A 14,895-nucleotide genomic window follows, 5' to 3' on the forward strand; every position below is an offset into this window, starting at 1 on the left:
TGACAGTGACGCATCTCCTGCTGTGACAAGTATTGATCTTACTTCTCCTTTGAGACTCTTAACAAGGCAAACTGTAGCTTCCTAAAATATTCAGCTGGAGCACTGGTTTGTCAGAACTATAAGTTAACAAGAAATTTACTTGTATTTTCCCATGGAAAAATAAAACACAATTAGTATTCTCCATGCATGTACTGATTACATAATTGCTTTATCAGCGAAATGACTGAGAGATCTGAGAACTGAAGCCAAGATTCTTTTTCATTGAATGTAAGTGTGTGTTTTTATCTAGAGAGAAGAATAATATGTTCACATATGATAAAATAAAACTAGGAAAAGGAGCAAAACTGAGAAAATTACACAGCTTTAGATCTATGAGATGATACTTTAGTGCATAGTTTTAAAGTTACTTTTATGCATAATATATATTAAATTGAAGTCTGCCTAAATAATAAGGCCAGAAAATATGTTTAAATATGTCTTTATTTTACTCATGCTATGCTTTTATGAAAATCATAAATTAATATAATGATTAAAAGCAGAGAAGATATAATTTTTTGACTTGAGATTTAGTTAAGATATAATGTAATAAAAGTTTACAGATAATAATAGTAATAGTTTTTAAAAATGCAATTATTAATGACATTTAGTCTGAGGCATGTAATAAAAAGAAAAAATTCAAATATGCATATATAAGAATATGCAAATGCAAGTCAAAACCATGAACTGTTCCCTCCTACCTGTCAGAAAAATCAGAAACACAAGAAACAACAAGTGGCAGTGAGGATGTACAGAAAAAAGAAACTTTGTGCATGGTTGTGGGAATGCAAACTGGTGCAGCCACTGCGGAAAATATCATGAAGGTCCTGCAAAAAATTAAAAATAGAATTACCATATGATCCAGTCATTCCACTACTCAGTATTTACCCAAAGAAAATAAAAACACTAATTTAAAAAGATACATGCTCTCCTATGTTTATCACATCATTGTTTACAGCAGCCAAGATATGGAAGCCACCCAAGTGTCCATCCATAGATGAATGGATGAAGAAGATGTGATATATATATATATATATATATATATATATATATATATAATCAGTCTTAAGAAAAAATGAGATATCTTGCCATTTGCAACGATATGAATGGACCTACAGGGTATAATGCTAAGTGAAGTCAGTCAGACTTCATACCATATGATTCCGCTCATATGTGAATTTGAGAAACAAATCAATGAAAGAAAGACAAAAAACAAACTCTTGGACTTCTGGGTAGATGGCAGAATCAGAGGATCCTCAGTTCACCTTGTCTCAGGACACACCTAGATAATAGCCGTATCAGTGCAACTAACCCAGAAAGGAACACAAGGACTGAAAGAACAGACTTTCCACAATTAATGGTAGAGAGGTCACATCAGGAAGGGTAGGAAGGGCTGAGCCTCCAGCAGGCACCAAACTCCTGCTGAGACAAACCACAGATGGGACGGACACCACAAGCATGGAGGAGGGACAGAAGCAGACCCCACAACAGGCACCCCAAACTTGAGGGACCCGCACTGGGGAAATGAGTCCCCATTAGGTTTGGCTTTTAAAGCTACTGAGACTTAATAATTTCACAAGTTTTTACAATTGTGAAGTGTAACTCCAGTTACTTCAAGAATCAGTAGGGTTAGCTCTGGAAGGGCTGGGGGGTCGTGAATCGGAAACGGAGTCCCTGCGTTAAAGAGACACAACAAACAAAACAAAACAAAGACTACAAATGTTGGAAACTCCAAAAATTACTGCAGTAAATAGCAAGTAAATAAATAAATGAAGTGTTTAAGAATATTTCAAACTTTGCAATGCAAATCCATTTTTTAAAATCCATTCTTGAATGACATATTTCAATTTTCCTTCAAACTAAAATCATACAGTATATTTTCATATTCAAATTTGAGAACATACCACTGTTAACTCTATCTCTTGAAACTGCGTATGTGACTAAATGTATTCAATTTGTATTTCCAAATTAAATTATTCAGTGGTTATCGAAGTAAATATAGAAATAAAGTAAATCAAACAGAATCTTTAATCCTTTCATTCAGACTTAGAAAGTATCATTTTAAATCATATTATAAAGAAAGCCTACTTTTAAAATCAACTCAAGAATATGAAAGGAAAAAGTCTCCATGATATAAGTAACCACAACCAACATCTAGAATGTATTGTGTCATTCAAAGTTTTTATTTATTTTTAAAATTATTTTCTTTTTGCCCTTTTGTGAAAATGCTATTCTCTGCCTTATACTCACAGAATACAGGCTCTAAAAGATCAATTTCTCTTTTATTGGAATCCATATGTTGCACCTTAAATTTCTATCCTTTGAAGAAAAACTTGCCAATGCATGCTACAGTTTCTTTAGAGACATTAGTAACACCATACACTGATTGGTCTTCACGCAATCAGAAAAGTCTCAGGACTAGCAAGAATATATTCATTTAGCTGAGCACTGACAATGCCCCAAATATTTGTGCATTAGAACAAACATATTTCTCTTTTTAATACAAGGGCTTGTAGTTCCAACTTAGAGCCCAAAAGAATGAAATAAAATTATATCCATTTTAATGATACAACGATGATATATGATACCATCTATATGATATATATGATATATATATAATACAAATATATATATATATATCTTTATATGATATAAAGAAAAATGGAAAATCAATTTCTCCCTTTCTGGAGAGTTCCTAAGAAGAGAACCTTCCTTGTTAATCTCCTAAACAGATGTTTGGTACAAGAAATAGGATATCCACCCATGTGATCGGGAATGCATTCACAGTGTCCCTTGTGAATTTTTTGTTGTTGTTGTTTTGGCAAATAAATATCAAAAACAAATCATGAACTAAATATCCCCTACAGTGACTATAAAAATTCCAAACAGCCTAAATCTCACAGAAGGGAGACAAGATTTATGCAATCTATTCATGGAAAAAGCAATCATCCCTGTTTCAGAGTAGATCAGAAGGTTTTGACAGTTTAGTTCCAAGAGTTGCATGAAATTGTCACGAACATAAATTTAACATAATGTCTCATCCACACGGTCACATATAATGCTTTAGACATCTTGTTTGTTACATATGGGTAAATTGGAAACACTATTTTCAACTGCCGTATGGCTGATTTTTCTAGTAATTCTTTATGGGTGTTCATATTTCATATGTGGTGGGATCCCTAAATACAGTTTCTGGCTTTTGGAATATTTCTATCTGAACACAAAATCTTCTCATAAGAATAACAAAATTTCAACATTTTCTAGATTTAAAAACAAAAGTATTATTTTTTAAATTTTATTTTAAGAAAAGAATTACAGTTGAAGTTTTGTAATGATTATTTTTCCCTTTTTATAGTTATGCTAAGGGTTATTTGATTTATGCAATCTGTATTCCATGATTTTTCTTTTGGTATGTGTATCTCTGGGTTATATTTACATATGCATACACACACACACACACACACACATATATACACACACATACATAGATGCATACATACATATATAGATATATGACGACCTAAAATTTTATGTAAATAATTTTTTCTCCAGTTATACATTACAAAATGCCTAGTATCATTTATAGTTAAAGGAGGTATTGAAACATTACATTAAGAGTTGATGCATATATTTGAAGTCCATTTATATAATAAATAAGTAACATATGCCATTACATAGGTGTGATTATATAATATCCACCCCAGGGGCGCCTGGGTGGCTCAGTGGGTTAAGCCGCTGCCTTCGGCTCAGGTCATGATCTCAGGATCCTGGGATCGAGTCCCACATCAGGCTCTCTGCTCAGCGGGGAGCCTGCTTCCTCCTCCTCTCTCTCTCTCCTACTTGTGATTTCTCTCTGTCAAATAAATAAAAAAAAAATCTTTAATATCCACCCCATAACTTATTTTGTCTCTTTTATTTTATTTTTTAAAAAAATTTATTTATTGGAGAGAGAGACAGTAAAATTGGGGTATGGGGAGGGGCAGAGCAAGATGGGAAAGAGTCTGAAACAGACTCCGCATTAAGGACGGAGCCTGACATGGGCCTTCATCTCCTGACCCTGAGATCATGACCTTGAGATTTCATCCTCAGCTGAAATCAAGAGTCAGATGCAAAACCAACTGTGCCACCCAGGTGTCCCTATTTTGTTTCTTTTAATTCACTTCAGTTTAGTATAAAAAAGATTAAAGGAATGTAGTAATGTAATGTTCTAATTAAATAAATATGATACATTTCCCCATATCTTCTTATTAACAGTTCAATTCAAAATAAGAATTTCACCTAAACTTAGTTACTAATTACAGATGACTTTTTATATCTGTATATATAGATGACTTTATATCAAAGTCACTTCTTTAAAAACAAGAATAACCACAGCACAAACATTGAATGTCTCATATATGCAAGTTTTCCAGAGTTATGCTAATTTCATTTTATTTTTCAAACTAAAAAAGAAGCTGATAATATTTAAAAATAGTTCAATCAATTGCTAATTATGTGGCGTTCATCATTCCAGCTACTTAATTTTCATTGTAAAAAAAAAAGTCACTCTTAGTAATTGATTCAAGCTATACTTACAATTAGTTTTGTTTCATGAAATTAAATGATTTAAAAATATAAATTCTGATATGAAAATTTAAGTCCAAGACAGCATCATGTAGATATTTATCTCCTTTGGCTTAACATAGCTAAATCAACTGCTCTTCACTCACACTTTTCTCTAAGCCATTCCCAAATATTTCTGCCTGTTTACCCTCCTTCAGGCTACTCTCCTGACAATTTCTTTTCTGGAGGTGTCTGCAAAGAAATCTGTTGAGCAACTCTACCTAAAAACAAGATTGACAACCACCATTCAGAGTAACCTATTAATATTGGTCTACCTTTAGATATTATTTTTAAGTGACATCATTCAACCCATTTTATTTGAGAATGCATACGAAACATTAAAAAAAAAAAAGTTGAAACATGTTTTGCTTTTATTTTTCCACACTTCACACAGAAACTTAAGGTACTATTTTTACCTATATTTTTATCTAAATGATGGACCAAAAACAGACAAAATTCATTCTTTTTTCTTTTTTAAATTTAAATTCAATTAATTAACATATAACATAGTATTTGTTTCAGGGGTACAGGTCTGTGATTCTTCAGTCTTATGTAATACCTAGGGTGCGTTACAACACATACCCTCCCAATATCCATCACCCAGTTACTCCATCCCTCTGCCCCCACCCCTCCCGCAAGCCTCAGTTTGTTTCCTATGATTAAGAGTCTCTTGTGGTTTGGCTCCCTTTCTGGTACCCTCTTGTTTCATTCACTCTTCTTATTATAACTCTTGTAACTGAGAAGTTTTATGAGAGCTAATATTCAGCAAATGCATCATGATGGGATTTCCTTATACTTATCAGTGCATGCCTGGGCTAATAATAAAGATTTTACTAACATTATTTAGAGATTACTAAATCTAGATAATGGGCTAAATATTTAACCTACAGTATATTATTTATTTCTTATCACAACTGTATGGAAAGTAAGATGAATATCCTTGTCTGGAGCAAGAAGTATAATGTGATATGTCAGTAACTATATTTTTCAAAGTTCTAAGAAGTTATTATTTAATCTTATTTAATCTGTTTCATAATGGCTGTCATAAACACATAAAAAATATTATGACCAATTTTCCAAGATTCCTAATTTTGAATTATGAGGTTAAATGGAATTTAGAAATAAAGGAGAGTCCAAGGCAACTATGCAAATTTTAAATATTCTCTTGATGCACCCAATTCTTTTAGTGTCTATCTTCCATTGGAGTTAAGGTAAACATTACAAACCAAACCAAGGAGATGACAGAACGAGGGTAAGAGTGAAAGTGAGAGAGAGAGAGAGAGAGAACAGGCTTAGACTATCGATGAATAAGTAAATTTAAATAAAAAAAGGGCAAAAGAAAAGCAAAGGGTAACTCTACATTGTTATAACTCTATTTCATTTAATATGGAATCAATAGTGCAAACCATTACTTTGTGGGTAGCATTACCCAAAATAAATCTAGAAGTTTCAATTTGCTACACATCGAATTTGTCAAATTCACTTAATGTCTTTTACAAATAAAATTGCAAAAAGACTGTACATCAATTCTATTTTACTTTTTTTATGTTAACTTCTTTAGCAATCCTTAAAGACATTTAAAATTTGTTTACATGTAAGTTGCAGAAAATACACCACTGCAGATCAGCTGAATTAATGCTCATTTATTAGAAAGCCGTCACTACAAAGCATGCAAAATGACCAAAATAAATGTGTTTGTGGAATCTGATCTCTAAATGGCTTACATTTATTTTCCTCTAAAAAAGTGAATGTAAGTGACAAATCACGGGTAAAACATATCTGATGAATACATACACACTGTAGTGGTTGAGTGACAAATTCTAGAATTGCCCGACTAAGTTTGAATTTGGCTTCCTCAACTGATGGCTCTGTTAACCTGGCAAGTCAGGAAACTCCTCCAACTCATTTTCCTCACTGATAAAACTTCGATGATAATAGTGTTTACTTTGTAGTTGTTCTAAGAATGAAATGGGATAACGCATGGAAAGCATTTAAAACATAGCCTGACATGAAACAGATTTTGCTACTATTATATAAATGACAATAGGAAAAATAATGTGTAGCTAAATATTATATTTTGATTATAAAATGACTTGAATTAAATTTTTAGAAGATTTACAAAATAAGTTTAGAATTCCAGGCAAAACTGATATTCCTAATTCATAATGCTACCAAAGACTTACATTCTTCTTACTTGTTTAGGAAGAGTTTTCATCCTACTGTAAAACCTAAAATATAAAATGAAACTGTGTCTTCCAATATGTTCATTTATTACATGATATTTTGATTTTTTTCAACCAAAACATCATATTAAGTATTATATCATCATTGAAATGTATTTGCATTTTATTTTTAAGCTGCAATAAAATTGCATATCCTTACATACTTACACACATATAAATACCTATATATTTTTAAAATACATATATATTTATATGTATTTAATTTATTTTTACTTTTTATTTTTATATTTATATAAACTCAAATTCAAATGTAAGAATTGTACTAACATAAGATTCAGCACTTTTCAATCTTCTCAATGCTGTTTTTCAGCCAGCATTGTTTATTAAAAAAAAAAACAAAACTCTTCTTGAAAATGCTCTGCTATAATATTCATTTATATAGCTCACTCCTTGTACTTTAACTTGTCTTCATTCGTATTTATTAACCTGTTCATCTTTGTCTATGACACTAGATTCTATTTCCCACCAATTTTCACTCAACCATCTTGTAGTCAAAATTTTTTTCTATAACAATTCCCAAAGTTCAACCCCAACAACTTTTTATTTTGTTATCTTGGTACCTGATACTGAAACAGAAAGCTCCAGTTATAGTTTCAATATGCTATTGGGTTCTACCTAAAAATTCATTTTTCTATTTATATTATATAAATATCACAAGTTTGGTTCTGTCCTGGATTATTAGTCAAATAATGAAATCAGAATTTCATAATCTATTGTAGGCTGATACATGATTTCATGTTCATAATCCAAAGTCAGATTTGTTGTTCATTTTTTTCCCCAGAAAGGGCAGTTCCCCACACATACATTTTTACACATACTCTTTAGTTTTTTAAATTACTGAGATGACATTTTCACATATTCTATTCTCCACACAATCTTCCACTACCCTCCTAACTAAAACTTTCCTGACAAACTGGAAGGAGTTACATAGACATACTTGTGTTATCACTGCCAATCAGGAGTCCTCAAAACTGTCAAGATGATGAAAAAACAAGGGAAGAGGGAAGTCTGAGATACTGTCACAGCCAAAGAGGAGCCTACGACATGGCAGCAAAATCCAATGTGATATTGTCAGAGACATCATGGAACAGAAAAAGCACATGAGGCTAAAATTAAGGAAACCTGGGGGGGCATGGACTTAATTATGTATCAATATGAATTTATTTGAAAATCATTTAAAATACTGAGTGACGACTCTTTTCTATAAAAATACAACTGCAGGATTTGGTTTCTCAATAGTAGTCAAAATGATTGAACATGTCTTCTTCTCCTGGTTAGCTTCCACGATACTCTTTTTTTGTGTGAGATTATACCCCTGGCTATTTACATTCAGTTTGCTTTCTGACTTCACCTCCTTTTCCCAAATAAATAACCAGTATTGGTTTCCTAAGGGGTTCATTATGGATTTCCTACTTTTCTGTCTCTGAATTATCTCCTTAAATTATATCATTAGTACAATTTAAATAATGTACGTCTTCTTTTGACACAAAAATGATACACCGAATTCAAGCCACTTTTTTGGTCTCAAAAGTCACATATAGAGTACCTATATGCATGACCTACATACAACATAGTAATGTGTCCAAATTTCTGTCAATTTGTTCAGTTTGACAAAATGTGTCAATTTGTTCTCCCAAATCTTCCCTTTTTCTAACATATTTGCCGAATCAGAATCAATTAGTTAACAGCAGCGACTTAGTTACTTCCACTGGGAAAATTCAAGCCATCTTCAATGCATCCCTTTCCCTCACCACTCAACACATCCAATCTGTCTACGAGATATGACATTTTATGTTCAAAATGTTCCACCAACATCCTTCCCTCTCTCTTGATATAATCCTATCTCAGACACTGTCATTTCTCTTCTTCATTACTTCAATAATCTCTCAGGAGGTTTCTGTTTGTGTTTCTTCAATTTTGTATCTTCCTGTCCATTTTTTAAGATAAATGATTTAAGTTAGAATAATTTCATTTTACAGAAGAGTGGTGAGGATATTAGAAAATGTAGCATGTACCCTCACCCATTTTTCCCTATTATTAATATCTTACTTTAGTGTGGTATAGTTCTCAAAATTAATGAACCAATATTGAAACACTGTTATTAACCGAAGTCTATACATTATTCAATGTAATTAATTTTCACCTAATGTCCTGTTTTTAAATTTCAGGATCCCATACGGTATATCCTATTACATTATATAGTCATGTCTCCCTGGGCTCCTCTTAGTTGTTACAGTGACTTCTCAGACTTGTTTCTTGATAGCCTTGGCAGCTGGGGTACCTGAGTGGCTCAGTTGGTTAAGAACTGCCATTGGGTCAGGTCATGAATCCAGGGTGCTGGGATCAAGTCCTACATTGGGCTCCCTGGTCAATGGGGAGCCTGCTTCTCCCTCTCCCTCTGCCTCCTATTCTATCTGCTTATGCTCAATTTCTCTGTATTAAATAAATTTTAAAAAAATTAAAAATAAAATAAACAAACAAAAAAACCCTTCACAGTTGTGAAGCATTCTGCTCAGGTGTCTTACAGAATGTCTTTCAACCGGCATCACCTAGTACCCTTCTCATGTTTTACTAGGGTTATGGGTTTGGGACAGAGGATCACAGTGCAATTCTCATCACATCTCATCAGGGATTCACACTTTCAATATGACTTGGGATTGTTGATACCAATCTTGGGCACCCAGATGAAACTGTTTCTCAGGTTTCTTCATTATATGATGTTCACCCCATCCCATTCCACATGGAAGAAAGTCAATATGGACAGCCCATGTTGAAGGAATAGAAAGTTATGTTTCATCTCTTTGGAGGCAGAATATCTCCACAAATTATTTGGGAATTTTTTGCATAGGATATTAGTCAATTATCCCATTCATTCATTTAATCATTTAATTATACCAATATGTATTCCTGCCCATTTTTGCACTTAGTTTCAAAAATTAATTAATTAATCATTTCAAAAATCATTTTTTAAATCACATAGGGCAATAACTTCTCTCTTCCCAGCATGAAATATTTTAATGGCTCTCAACCGAACCCATTATCAATCATACCCTGCTCTCTCTCTCTCTCTCTCTTTTTAAGATTTTACTTATTTATTTGAGAGAGAGAGTGCACAAGCAGGGGGGAGTGGCAAAAGTTGGGGAGAAACTGACTCCCTGATGACCAGGGAGTCTGACTTGGGCCTGATCCTGATCCTGGGACCCTGAGATCATGACCTGAACTGAAGGCAGATGCTTAACCAACTGAGCCATCCAGATGCCCCTACACTGCTCTCACTCCCAACCGAACCACTGACCAGGCTGAAACCTAACACTGTTCTTGTATCATTTTGGTAGCATTTTCTTGTCCTAATGATTTTTGCATGTTATTAGTTTTGCGTAAATACCACTCAAAACAGTTTCTCTAGAGCCTCAAAATACTGTCTTAAACATCATCTTTCTGGGAATTATTCCCTTTTTATGTGTCAAAATTTCTATGACAAGTGTAAACTATCTTCTGTTACACATTCACATATATTCTCTGTGTAAGGCCCATACAAAATGCAATTAGAAGAATGACCTAGTTAATTTAAGTCTAGACTTCATTTTTTTTTATTTTTAAGACAATCTCATATCCTAACATATATGTAAGAAAATTATAGTCTCGGTATGTCATAATATCAATATTGAGTGTTTTGCATACAAAAAAGTCACTTGCAGAATTTTGGAATTTTTAATTGATATATCTATGTTTTTCAGGAAAATGAAATGATTTGCCCCGTTAATCGAAGAGTCCTTTAAAATTTCGATGGTCTCAGTTTTTCTTCAAAGTGAAAATAAAGTTTATTTACTCTTCATTTGGTTCTATTGAACAACAGTGTCAATGAATGCAGTATTCTTAAAAAGGGTATTTCATGTTGAAATTGTCAAAAGTTTCAAGTAGGTTTTCTTTACAAAGTTTATAGAATAAACATAAGAGAAAGAACAATATTTTAATTGAAATGAAATTTCAACTTTCAAATCTAATATGTGTGCATACATAAAATATTTTATACATTTTTCTGGAAGCAATCAAAATAAAAGGCATGCTTGTGCCATAACTATGACACAATCTGTTTGAATCCTTTTAACTTTCTTCGTAGCACAACAAGGGAATTTATGTTTCTTTCTTCCTTCCCTTTATCTTTCTTCTCTCACTTCCTTGTTTTGTCCTTCATTCTTGCCAGATGGGATTTCTGGTAACTTTCTTTAAAGAAAGACCATTGTTACTGGAGATTTAAGATAGTTTTGAAGCTTAAATATTTAGTTCCAACTTAATACAAATCGTTCTCGGTGTTTTATGTATTTTTTTTAAATTACTTTATGAGCATATGATATTTTTAAAAAATGATAGTAAGTGCAAGGATATTCTGTTACTATGGCCTTGCTCTAAATATCACAGTAAGGAAATTTAAGGTTATTTTAAAGTAGCAAAATTAAAAACACTTCCTGTAAGTTCAGCCCAGATGTAGAATGCCCTTGATTTATTTAAAATGAATTATTCTTTTTAATAAGTTAAGGAAAGCATCAGTACTCTTTGACCAATCAGGATAGTATTTGAGATTGTGGTCGTTGATGTCTAAATTCAAGAGGCTTACACAGGTAGATAGGTAGGTGGATAGATAATAGATAGATAGACTGACAGATAGATGTGTAATCCAAGAATATTGAAACTTGAAACACAGAGGAATCAATTAATTATGCAGAAGATAAAATAGAAAATACCATGAAAAATTGTGCGTAACACCTCAACCATCAATTTATACACATCAAACTTACAACCTTATCACAACCTCAGACTTAGGGCAATTCTGCTAATATCCAGATAACTCAAGGCATTTTGGTATCCTAGAATCCAGGATACTTCCCTCTTAACAGTTTTTTATTTTTTTTTCACAAGAAAAATGATATAATTACAAAACTACAGTTTTCATTTCATTATAGTCAAATCTCTTTTACCTTTCTTCCTCTGTGTTTCTTCTCTCTCTTTGCCTACATAGTTATTCACTTTCTACATATTTATAATGTTTTCGGTTATGCCCTATTATTTACTGCCATTTTAATTTCAAAAGCTAAGCCTATAACTTGGCTAGAAGAAACGAGAAGCAGAGGCATCAATGTCAGGAGAATAATGTGGGATAAGGTGAAGACATCATGTGGAACCGTGTGAATCCAATAGAACTTCTATAGTAATAGAGATCTTAAGTGTGGTAGTGTACTTAATTGACACGGGCTTTCAGCCTCCAAGTATATCCTGATAATCCACAGTGAAATATCCAAAGCAATGATGCATGGACAACACCTGCAGCTCAGCTTGGGTTAAAGAGTAAATATAGAATGATTTCTGCAGGTTTATATAAAAGAAATGACTTATAATGATGCCTGAAGAATATCTACCTACATTTTAAAGGCCAAGGATAGTGTGTTAATACTTATCCTTTAAAATGATATGTCATTTTCAATAAAGTTTTGATAATAAACATAATGCTGATAATTAATTAGGGGCTTTATTTAACAGGCAATTTTTCGTGATGAATCTTCTTCTAGTGCTTAGGAAAACAGGATGCCCTGTAGATTCTTGTAATATTAACTGAGCATATTTAATGATTTCTTGCTCTGCACTGTCATTGATTGCCTCATATCCTCTTCATACCTGATATGAATGTTATTTCATGAACATTTTATGAATGAAGGATCTATAACTAAAAGGGTTAAATGATTCCAAAAGATTATGTAATTAGAAATTGGTTAAGCTTTCATGCAAATCAACTTTCATTAAAATGCAACTGTAGAATTGCTGATTATTAACTTCGCACACATGAAAACATATACATTTTATTTTATTATTTTTTTATTAATTAATTTATTTTCAGAAAAACAGTATTCATTATTTTTTCACCACACCCAGTGCTCCATGCAATCCGTGCCCTCTATAATAACCACCACCTGGTACCCCAACCTCCCCACCCCCCCGCCACTTCAAACCCCTCGGATTGTTCTTCAGAGTCCATAGTCTCTCATGATTCACCTCCCTTTCCAATTTACCCCAACTCTCTTCTCTCTAACACCCCTTGTCCTCCATGATATTTGTTATGCTCCACAAATAAGTGAAACCATATGATAATTGACTCTCTCTGCTTGACTTATTTCACTCAGCATAATCTCTTCCAGTCCCGTCCATCTTGCTACAAAAGTTAAGTATTCGTCCTTTCTGATGGAGGCATAATACTCCATAGTGTACATTTTAATTGGACATTTTGTTACCACAATATTGAAGCAATAGATTAACAGATATTGATATTGATGGTTAAAGTGTTCAAAATAATTCTGATTTTTAAAATGATGACATAATGTGCTATTTTCATAGTGAAAAATAGAAACTAAGATGCAAAAAATAATTTTTAGGCATGCATCTACCTTTCGGGTACAGGCTTAATTTTCAAATGTTAGCTAAATCTAATATTTTGGTTCTGTGAATTTCCTACTTCCTAGATAAACTGAGCTCCAGCACAAAGCCAGAGTGGGAAAGGGAATTGAACAACTCAAACTCCATGTTTTACCTACAGATTAAGTGTCAATTGTTTTTATGATAATAGAACATAGCACTAGAGTTAAATAAAATCAGGCAATAATAGAAACAGAAAAGAGATCACTCAATTAAACTATATTCTTTTTTTTTTTTAAGATTTTATTTATTTGTTTGACAGACAGGGACTACAAGTAAGCAGAGAGGCAGGCAGAGAGAGAGAGGAGGAAGCAGGCTCCCCACGCGGGGCTCAATCCCAGGACCCTGGGACCATGACCCGAGCTGAAGACAGAGGCTTTAACCCACTGAGCCACCCAGGTGCCCTAAACTATATTCTTAAATTGAAACAAGAACATTGTTAAACAAGGGACTGAGAGAGAGATATGGAAAATTTAAATCAAAAAGTAGTGGAAATAGGGGAGAGGTGCAAAATCAGGCAATGTTCTGGGAAAACAGAAAGTTGTTTTTGCAGATTTTTGAATTGCATAACCATCCCAAACCATCACTATACACAGATCTCCACTTCTGTTTTCATGGTATCCATGTCCTCACTTGCAGATAGAAGTTGATAAAGTAGTCTAGAGTACATCTTTTTGACAAAAATGTTTGGATGAAATTGTACTATAGAAGAAGGTAGATTTCCCTGGCTCAGAAATTTGAATCGGGCACATTACCATTGTTACAATCCATTACAATCCAGACTTTTGTGGATGCATCCCTGCCTCATGAGGTCTACTTAAACTACATTGACTGTGAAAATTCTATAAGCTACGGGGGGTGTTCAACCTCAGATTTCTACGGTCCCTTACAGTATGTGGACTTCCATTTTCATTGCCTCCTGGATCTTCTGAACTGTTGGTTTTATTTTATCCGCCATTACACACTTCATGGACCTGAACTTAAATCTCAGCTTCATTTCCAAGTTCAACAAAAAATAAAAATCACTCAAAGAATTTGTGGATTTAGTAGATTGCAGTATTTTGCCAAAGGAGCTCTATTTTTCTGTCAATATTCAGAAAAATTACATTCTTCCTAACTTCAGCTCAAGGAAGAAGAGGGTTGTCTAACTGGAGTATCTTCTGAAGACCACTCCGATGGTAGATGTTTGTGCATCCAAGTTTGCTAAGGGTGGTCTTGTTGATTCTTAAGTAAAAGGGTTTATGAGAGAACAAGGAAAGACAAGTAAATAGAACATGATAATGTTCAGCTTCCATCAAAGCGTTCAAGGTAACTGTCTCTTCAAATTCTAACATATCTGTGTTTAGCTCATTTAAGAGCCAGACTGTGATACCTGCCAAGGTATACTTATCCCAGGTAGAGCTCCATTCAGCTTGCTTCTTGTGCTTAGAACACTAATAGGCATTTTATAACTTCTAACAAGTGTCTCAAAGCCTTCCTGGGAATTAATAAACTGCTAGTATATCAATTATAATATTGCATATGCAAATACATTGGGGATAAAATATGAAGT

At 33.2% G+C, this 14,895-nt stretch overlaps 1 long non-coding RNA gene across 1 annotated transcript in view; it reads right to left on the reverse strand.

Moving 5' to 3' along the window:
- Positions 1 to 790: 790 nt before the first annotated feature.
- The window catches only part of LOC122895786, a 39,888-nt gene continuing 25,783 nt past the window's right edge, over positions 791 to 14,895 (reverse strand). Inside the window, exon 3 of the long non-coding RNA XR_006382270.1 lies at positions 791 to 863. This is a non-coding gene — a long non-coding RNA (uncharacterized LOC122895786). The remainder of the gene's footprint in view (positions 864 to 14,895) is intronic.

This window comes from Neovison vison, chromosome 1, assembly GCF_020171115.1.
Source record: "Neovison vison isolate M4711 chromosome 1, ASM_NN_V1, whole genome shotgun sequence".
Taxonomy (NCBI): domain Eukaryota; kingdom Metazoa; phylum Chordata; class Mammalia; order Carnivora; family Mustelidae; genus Neogale; species Neogale vison.